Source organism: Anneissia japonica, unplaced genomic scaffold, assembly GCF_011630105.1.
Source record: "Anneissia japonica isolate Jap-2015-1 unplaced genomic scaffold, ASM1163010v1 scaffold47791_len21231_cov121, whole genome shotgun sequence".
Lineage (NCBI taxonomy): Eukaryota > Metazoa > Echinodermata > Crinoidea > Comatulida > Comatulidae > Anneissia > Anneissia japonica.
In genome coordinates this window covers 1,491-11,975 of record NW_022699250.1, presented here as the reverse complement: position 1 = coordinate 11,975, position 10,485 = coordinate 1,491, and the positions used below count along the sequence as shown (strand labels likewise).

General features: G+C 33.3%; 1 long non-coding RNA gene across 1 annotated transcript in view; it reads left to right on the top strand.

Annotated features, from left to right (window-relative positions):
* The window catches only part of LOC117102896, a 13,898-nt gene extending 6,853 nt beyond the window's left edge, over window positions 1-7,045 (top strand). Inside the window, exons 2-3 of the long non-coding RNA XR_004444492.1 lie at window positions 5,289-5,422; window positions 6,915-7,045. This is a non-coding gene — a long non-coding RNA (uncharacterized LOC117102896). The remainder of the gene's footprint in view (window positions 1-5,288; window positions 5,423-6,914) is intronic.
* Window positions 7,046-10,485: the final 3,440 nt, after the last annotated feature.

Genomic DNA, 10,485 nt, shown 5'->3' with positions numbered 1-10,485 from the left:
GTTTCAAGGGGGGGGGGGGGGATCTTGATTTTTGTAGAACTTAAAAGTAGGTATCCCAATGAGATTTCAAAAAAATGACACGACTTTGATGTTAAAAACACAATAAGTAAGATGAGTAAGTGCAATTTTAAAATGTGTTGAAAAAGCCGTTGAGCCAAATTTGCGTGCATAAAAAAACATTGGGAAACCCCCTTTCCAACTTCAAAACATGATCACTTGATGACCGTCAAAGCTAGCGGAATGATGTTTTTTGCATGTTATCAGGCTTTAAACAAGCTTAATTTTGATGTGAACTGTCTAAAATTGATGTGTTCATCCACCACAAAAAACAAAATTAGTGACAAAGTTCGTGTTTTGAGCGATTGTTCATGAACAAAACCGATCGAAAATACCAAATTTAAGCTAGATCTTATTTATATCTGATAATCAAAACAATTGAAAAAACAGTTGAAAAAATCCGAGACCACACCATTGTGTATTCGGTGAAGCTTACTTACCACACACGTATTAGGCGCAATCTACAAATTATCCCCAACGACAGAAACGCGTCTGGGAAAACCATGTATTACAAACGCGTCTGGGAAAGCGATCGTCTAATTATCGTGCCTCATGAATATTAATAAGCTAGTCCGAATATGTCCCAGATGCGTCTAAACGGGTTTGTGCTGTTGAACGCGTTTGCCATTGTTTCTATTGTTTTGGGCGATTGAAACGCGTCTGTGTCGTTAGACCAGGCCCCGGTTGAACTACCGTTTTTGTACAAGTTTTTTTTTACTTTGAAATGAACCAAGTTCAAAGTTTAAAGGCTGCATAGTCCTAATAGTTAAATTAAGTGGTAATGACGATAATGGCAGCACATGCATGTAGGCCTATTTGCCGTTTGCTCTGTCAGAAAGACCTATCTTCGTTAAATAGCAGCCTACCTGCTAAGAAGTTGACGACGAACGAAAAAACATTTACCAACTCCCTGCACACATATCACATGGGAACACAAATGGACGCCAGTATTCGCCAAACATCATTCAATAAACAAAGAGAAAATAGAAAATCTATTTTCTCTATTATTAAACGTAGGCATCAATATATATTATATACAGCAACTAGGCCTATGCAACTACTGTACAATTAATATTGGGTACCTCGTGTGTGTGGATGTGATCGGTCCAACAGAGTACGCAACATCACGTGACAAATGTCACTGACTGTGTGGCCGGTGTTGATCTATAGATGGAGGAAAGAACTTTCCCCCTTGGTCTATAGAAATTCGCTTTGAGCGCCGCTCTGACAGAAGTGGGGAAGTTGAGATGCTAACAATAGGACGTTCGATGGAGTGCCTGGATGCCAGTTTAAAGTATGGCCTTGTCTGCTTGCCGGGCGGAGACTTCTGTATAGTTTTTTTTAAATCTTGCATAAAACTTGTTTCGTATTTTATATATTTTAAATTGGTTAGGCCTACTGTTATTTTATGTGTGGAAGCTGTTTATTGGCTTATGTTAAATAAAAATAATATTGAGTGTTAAAGGCCTATGTTAATAGGCTCTGTCTCTTATACACATCTAAATATAAATAAAACATACAAGTGAATGTTCGTGTACCGTTGTATTTCATTAATAGGCCTAATTAGGTGCTAATTCTTAACTGACCCAAACAAACATGTAGTGTACAGAAAACAGCTAGTATTTAATTCTTATATTCGGACATTTATTTATCCATAGACAAAAAATACAAATATATGCTGTATACACATGCTACAGGCCGCTTTAAATACACGAGTCTAGGATTCGGGGCTAGATTCTTATAGATAAAAGTTAAACTATGATAGTAAAACTATCCCCCGCCGGACACCATCCCGGTATATAAGTTAAGTTGAAGGAAATGAAATAAATATTTACACTGTTTTAATATTTGCCTCGTGATTTTTTGTCGAAGACATCGTATCCCCGTCTCCAAATCCTGCCGCTACCGGTCCCGTTCAGAAATAAAATCAATTCACTTTGTTTCATATCGATATTCTTACTTTGTCATGAACGGAATTAAACTATATGAAATAGGCATATACCACCGGTTTGCATTACTGCAAATTGCCTAGTAACAGTGAATTCAGTGAGAAACGTTCCCACGATCAGGAGAAGCATGAGAGAAGCAGACACACGGTCAATCACATACAGTAGTCTTCTCTTTAAACGCCGCCAACTCAGGAATGTAGACGCTCTAGTGGCTGATCTGATTCTTTGAACGCCGCCTTCAGGAATGTAAACGCGCTGATCCTCCGCAAGAAGGGAATAGCCGACTGCCTTGTTCAGCAATATAAGCATGTGCCATGGTTTAACCATTTGTAAAACATAATAATATATATATATATATAATAATACAAACATGTATTAATTCATATAGCCTACAAAGTAAAACACAATGCCGTAGCATACGTTGTTCTACGTGCGATATCACATGATCGCCACAACGAACTTCTTCAACTGCGGCTGATCCAGGTCAGTGTTTACATGCTGTATTGTGCGGGCTGTGCAGACACATGGGAATTAGAAAGTTGGGCAAAAGGTACTTGTTTTGATAGGTCAATTCAAACATCGCACAATATAATCTGGGTAGCAAGGTTACTGGCGATTGCTTTCTCTTCTATAAAACCTACAGGTAACGGTAGGGCCTAGCCTACTAAAATACAAGAAACATTGGGGTTTCCCTAACAAGAAAAATAATTAAATTTAGGCCTTTATTATAAACATTTCTTCGTGAACTGTCACCTAGCGTAGGCTAGCATTTTACTACCAGGCTACTACTTATAAATATAGGCCTAGGCCTACATAGCCTAGGTACGGACACTGAACAAGTTTTGAAGTTGTTTAAATCACGATCAAATTCAAAATTTCGTTGAACGCGTTTAACATTTTGCCATTCACGAGCAGTCAGCCATATGAAAAGGGGAGGAGTTAACTTCCAAACGGAATAAACGGCTCGAACGACAAGCTTCCAAACGGCATTTCACAGACGCGTTTGGGAGCTTGTCATATAACAATAGTAAACGTGTTTGACCCGTTTCTGTCGTTGGGGATAATTTGTAGATCACGCCTTAATCACTAATCACTACCACTTAAAACCAAATTTAAACCCCGCTGCAAAAATGGATGGTTCCAGTTTGCCCACTGCTGCACGTGTTCCGCTGCTGTCGCACTGCACCGCAGGGTAGAGAGCCTGCAGCAGGCATAGTTCGTGATCAAAGATCAAATATACAATTAAAACTAGCAGATTGTTTTTAATTTGACGAGTTTATTCTCTTTACCCAAATTTTAATATTCAACCAAATATCCATCTTTCGATTCTGAGGACCTAGAATAGAACTTACAGTAGGCTAGAAGATGAATCATCTGTACGTATGTAGACCCCGGTGAGAGAAACATAGCCGCTGTCGTGCGCTTGCGAGATAATAAATATGGACAGGCCAGACTCGATTTAATATTTTGGCCAGCATATGTAACACCAATTTACCTTAGCATTTTAAGTAGGTTTATGATTATTGTCCATGTACCTTCAAGGTTACGATCTTTAGAGAACTGATAAAATGTTGATGCATCTTTTTAGCCTAGCCCCGGTCCCTAGGCATGGTCCTAGTGTGATCGCGAAAAGCGCTCAACAGAACAATGGAGGTTGAATTTTAGTTCAATTATCATTTATATTTTAAATAATAATATTAGAATCTGACATTTATTTTTACTTTCTACTCAAATTTATTGTATAATCGAAGCACATATCTTTTTTGAGATGACGTTTTCAAAGGCTGTTGAAATAGTTCGATTTTTCCATTTTTGAAACGCACAAAAAATCGGCATGAAATAGCAACTGACCATACTGGCCATTAAATAAAAAAAACGACATTAAGGAATGACCCAGAAAAAAAGACGCACGTGAAGCTCCATAAGATCTTGAGGTTTTGTGAAAATTAGACATTTTATGTTATTACTTTCAAAGTTATGTCCCTCCAAAAATGCTCCAAAATCAGTCTGGATAAAGGACCCACTTTTTCGCATTTGGACCCCCTTTTTTCACCATATTTATAAAGGGGAAAATGATCAGTGCAGTGAGTTCTGTAGATCTAATGTTTACAAAATTCAAAATAATGAAATTGAATTTTCTCATTCGGATACCTATTAAAAGTCATTAAAAGACAATTCAGAAGTCGAGAAACACTAATTTCCCGCCACCTAGGAATCAAAATTTTGTTGGGAAGAACCCTGGACCCTCCTTTCTCTTTTGGGGTGTATCGATTAATGGAAAAAAGAATATGTATGTAACTACTTTAATGTTCTTCATGTATATACAGTAAGTTACACATAACAGCCCTATTTACTGTAGTAAGAATGAAAAAGTTTACCTGACCATTGTCAAGAGGGGAAAACCTTTCATTTTGAAGAACTTTAAAGAGACACCTCAAGTCAGGAAAGCTCATTTCCCACCATCTAGGACCCCCTCCCCCTTCTTTCTTTTTGAGGTTTTTGGGAAAAATTTTGATCCCCCTTCCCCACAAATTGAACCCAGGTTCGCACTTGTAGAGGGAAGAAATAGGAGAGGGAGTGGAAAGAGAGTGTTATCCAGTCCCTGACCGAGTTACATTTTCAGCTATGAAAAATAAGCCCGTCAAACTGTACTAAAATTTCTAAAACTCCAGGCTCAGGATTTATCAATCTCAGCTTAGCAAACGTCCAAAGTCAAAAAAGTTAAGATGTCCCTAGCAATTATCTAAGCTGATTTATCAAACCAAAATCTATCTTAGCAAAATCTTGGCTTAAATGTTGTCTTAGATGGCGCATGCGTACAATCGACTCTTTAATTTTAAGCAATTTTTATGCTAAGCAATATTGATAAATTTGGCTTTAGCAAAAAAAAATGGCCTTAAGGCGAATTTAAACATATTTCTAGTTTGGTAAATCTGGCCCCCAGAGCTTTAGGCAATACTTTTTTGATACCTTACTTAGGAAACCCTCTGCCAGCCGAAAATAAAAATTTGAATTAAAAATAAAATTGTATTTTCGACCAGTTAGCACACTTGCTGCCATGAATAATTGGGAAATTAAGAAAAAAAATTTACCTGAAATTTACCAGAATTTTACCAGAAAGAAATATGAATATATATTTTTTATTTTTTTTAAATTTTTTTTTTTATTTTGTAGAATTACAATTTATATTTAATGTTTGTAAATTCTCATTAATATACATTTAAATTAAATATCAGTCTTTCTAATTTTGGTTATTTGATGAATGTATGTATTTAATTTCAGTAAAAATTTTGTAGAAGGCTGAACATTGCAATATGCACTTCTGAAGATCTCATCAAACCAGTGGACTCATCCTGCTCAGCTCAATGACTATAATGTTGCTTATCTTGTTTCATGCTCGTTAATTCTGCTGAATGGTGAGTGAAAAAACTTGTTCTTATTATGAATTTCATGTCTGTGGTAAAATGCTTTGTGGGATAACATTTCACCTGGTTCAACACCAAGAATAAAAATTATAATTTTAATATTACAACACAAAAACTCTAATTTAATTATTTTAAAATAAATTTTAAAAGTTTTCATAAAGTAATGTTTTCATTGAAAATTAATATAAATAACAGGGTAATATAATTTGAAAAATCAAAATAATAAAATTATTTCATTTATGTCAATAATATGACAAAATAATGAACAAATAAGTGATTTTCTAATTAGTATTAAATTCCAAATGACCATTCTAATTTTGTAAAAACAACATATTCTGATAAAATAATAAGATAGAAATAAAGATTAAATATATAGCCTATTTTTATATAATAAAACACACCGTATTTGGGGAACCCCCCGCCAGCCGAAAATAAAGATTTGAATTAAAAATAAAATTGTATTTTCGACCAGTTAGCACACTTGCTGCCATGAATAATTGGGAAATGAAGAAAAAAATTAAATTTTTATTTTTATTTTGCCCGCTGCCTGTAGAATTTTACTAGAAAGAAATATGAATATATATTTTTTCATTATTTGATAAATAAAAGCATTTAAAAGATCGAAGCAAACTTGCAACACAGTATTGTGTAGGCCTACAATTGATCACAACACACACACAAGGTGTGCTAGCACGATTTTATCTGCCTCTCTTTCAATTCGTTTTCCTAAACTTTTATAATAATAATAATAATAATAATAATAATAGTGTAGTTTTATATAGCAAATAACTAAATTACTTTTGGCAGGATAATTCTGCTGAATTAAAAAATATTTTTTATTTACATTTTTTTCCCGTCCGCTGCTGAACACTTAAAACATTAGGTACGTTAAACAAGGTATTAAAATAGTATCGCCTGGTATAGGCCAATACCTGATTTTCATCAAAAACTGTGCAGACAGCCCTTATTTTCCATAATGTTTGTTCGGATTTCTAGGCTCAATTTATTCCCCCATGCAAGCCTTATTTTACAGTCAGGAATATGGGAAAGAAAAAAGACCTTTGTATGAGCTGGCATACCGTAATGTATTTTAACTGTCGGGTGTATACATGTGAAACGTAAGGAGATAACGTGCACGCAATACTAATCAGAATTTTGCATTAACATTTAATGATATTGTGTGTGTAAATATATATTAATATGAAGTACATTTATATAATTCTTGTTTTTAAAATAATTACATTAATTGTTAACGTTAAAATTTCATTATTTGACCTAATGTTGAAATTTATGTGATAATTATAGTAATAATAATAATAATAATAATAATAATAATAATAAAATAATGTGTATTGGTTATAGACAATTATTGTAGAATTACAATTTATATTTAATGTTTGTAAATTCTAATTAATATACATTTAAATTAAATATCAGTCTTTCTAATTTTGGTTATTTGATGAATGTATGTATTTTATTTCAGTAAAAATTGTGTAGAAGGCTGAACATTGCAATATGCACTTCTGAAGATGTCAGCAAACCAGTGGACTCATCCTGCTCAGCTTGATGTCTATAATGTTGCTTTCTTGTTTCATGCTCATTAATTCTGCTGAATGGTGAGTGAAAAAACCTGTTCTTGTTATAAATTTCATGTCCGTTGTAAAATGCTTTGTGGGATAACATTCAACCTGGTTCAACACTAAGAATAAACATAATTTTAATATTACAACACAAAAACCCTAATTAAATTATTTTAAATTAAATTAAATTAAATTTTAAAAGTTTTCATAAAATAAGGTTTTAATTGAAAATGATTTTAAATAACAGGGTAATACAATGGAGAAATCAAAATAATAAAACTATTTAACTTATGTCATTAATATGACAAAACAATGAACAAAACTATATCAAGTGAAGATAAAATGTATGTGCCTATAATAAAACACACATTCTAAAAAGATTGAGTAGTATTAAAATTGTATAATTTTGATAATATACTGTAAATGTTTGCATAATGCAAAATGATATATTCTAGTGGTTAATTCAGTCCTTCACAAGATACACCCACCCACACACATAGGCTGCTATACACTGGCTAAGTCTCATTATGAGGCTTAGGGAGTGGAGTTGTTTTAGTCATGAGAACAAATCCTGTTGCTGTGACAGGAATTAATCCCAGGACCCTGGGATTAGAATATAAAGGCAAGCATCTTAACTCCACTCCTGTTAGGCAGGTTCCACATCCCAAAAGGATGATTCAATAGGCATTTTTAGGTACTGTAGAAGCTGGGATCTAGTTGATTAAGGGTATTTTGACCTTTCTGATTACGAATCTGGTGGATGCCAAGCGAAATTCTCTCATTTAAGGGCCAAGGTGGCCGCTTTTATGCCAAAGTATCCATTTTTTGGGAAAATCTGTATGCTACTATTAGTCATACAGAGTTCATTTTGGTACCAAACTGTTTGGAAGACTCATGTTTCTTTTAGCTATAATAGAACATTTTCCCTATAAAATAACAGGAAGAAAGTGATTACCAAAAACCGCCATTTTTTGACCAAAAACCCTGTTTTGAAATAATTTTCTTGTGTTTGAGCACTGGAATGTTTCCACTTTGTGGTGACAAATGATACACATAGCTAAAGTGACAATAACAGGCATGAGGGAATTTCATATTTTTTTCGCTTGTCCCCGGACAAGTACCTTTGAAAAATGCACTTGTCCTGAAGACAATTGTACTTGTCCCAATATTATTTTGCAATAGTGTACCGGTAATCATAAAAAACAAAAGTAAAGTATTTTTTCTATGGCACTACAACAGGCCTACATGCATACATTGATCACACAAAAATGTTTTTCTTTTTTTTTTATTTGCACATATATATTTCTCTATAATGTATATTATAGAGAAATGTATCTTTTCCTTATTGCGTGTTTAAAAGCTGTCGTAACGACAACAGCAAGTAAAAATTTCACAGGCATGGTTGATTCCCACGATACACGAGATCTCAGCTACACGCTGACAATACTGTTTTATGCTGTTATGTTTTTTGGTTTGGAGTGGGGGGGAGGGAGTAGTCCCTAAAATTCTTGTCCGACTATAAAAAACACTTGTCCTGGGCGTTGGGCAAGTGGGTTACCTCAGGCCTGAATAATGACAAATAGCACATATTCAAATAAAAGCTCCAATAAGTTATGTATAAATATTTAATTAACTTTAAAATAGCCGGTTTTGGTAAAATTTTGAAAAAAAATCCAGGAAACTTGGTAATTTTGTTAATAATTTTGCAGGATACAGCAGTTGAGTTTGGTTTCATATTACTCAGAAAACATACATTTCTATTCTGTAGTGAAACATTTTCTCAAAAATTACCAGAAAAATAATATTTATTAGGGCAGGTCCAAGATATTTGAAAATTTGTCGTATGGGACATTCAGAGACTCAAATGGTTCTAGTTCAAACACATTAAGACAAATATTTGAGCCTGTTATGCTTTATGTATGTGTCAGAGACGAGCCAAACCAGTCACTCGTTTCAAAAATCAATTTTTAGTTATTAATACAGGGCTAAACAGTAATATGAGAGCTATAAAATGGTAAAAGAATAATTTTTATCCGACATTTCGTTATAAAGTTAATAATAATAATAATAAAAACTTTATTTAACTACGGAAACACTTGTTCACCACAACAGTGTTTTTCAACCAGGCCGTAAGGCATTGTACAACTTGATAAAACAGAGATTAACACAGAAAGTTAAAAATAGACTTATTAAAAAAGAAAATCACACTAGGGCCTACTGTAAGAAACTTAACTACAAACTAAACTGAATTATAATAAATAAACTTATATACTATTATATTTATAAACTATAATACTTTAATTGATTTTTATTTTCATTTTAAAATTTGAAATTGTATTTGAGTTTTTGAGGTCATCACTAAGTTCATTCCATAAGGCTTATAAAAAAAACTTGTTTGTTTGCCGTCATCTGCTGCCCCTAAAATCCCGAAAATAAAGGGCGGTTTTGTTTTTTTCTCTCAAAAAAGTTGTTTTTTTAAAGTTTAAAATATCAAATGAAAACCAATTTTTTGTTGATTTTGGCACAGATCCGTGTTACATGAAAATCTTTATTGTTTAAGGTTTCTTTGTAAACAAACAATTTATCGTTTTTCTGTAAAAAAAAAAAAAAAAGGAAATCGCAGAGTTTTCATGATGTTTCTATGATTTTACAAAAAAAACCCCAAAAAACAGAAACTCTTTTTCCACCCGCCCCTATATTCAAATTTTTACAATGTGACAGCAAACAAACAAGTAATTTTTTAGGCCTAATTTAGCACCTCTGTATGATAAGCTATGTTTTTTATTATCTGTTCTTGGTTTGGGTAGTGTTAAATGATTTTCAGATCTGTTGTCATAGGGACATCACTAAGTTCATTCCATAAGGCCTAAAAAAAAAACTTGTTTGAATTTGCCGTCATCTGCTGCCCCTAAAATCCTGAAAATAAAGGGCGGTTTTTTTTTGTTTTTTTTTTCAAAAAAGTTGTTTTTTTAAAGTTTAAAATATCAAATGAAAACCAATTTTTCGTTGATTTTGGCACAGATCCGTGTTACATGGATCGTGGAGTTTTCACAATGTTTCTATGATTTTACAAAAAAAAAAAAAAAACAGACTTTTTTCCAACTGCCCCTACATTCAAATTTTTACAATGTGACAGCAAACAAACAAGTATTTTTTTAGGCCTAATTTAGCACCTATGTATGATAAGCTACTTTTTTGGTTCCTATGCTTGCAAGCATAGGAACTTTTAAAATCCTGCTCGTATGTATGTAGTATGTACGTTACTAGTATGTTACGCAGTTTTTTGTAAACAGGCAAACGTGACTTTCCAGACATCTGTTTGTTTTGTGTGTCCGTACCCAAGCTGATCTGGATCTTTTGTTGTGCCCTATTTCATAGTTTTCTATTTTGACAAATATTAAAGCCATACTAATGAGAGACAATACCCCCTACTCTTGAAAAGACTAGTAAACTGTATGATAAGAGGAAAACATT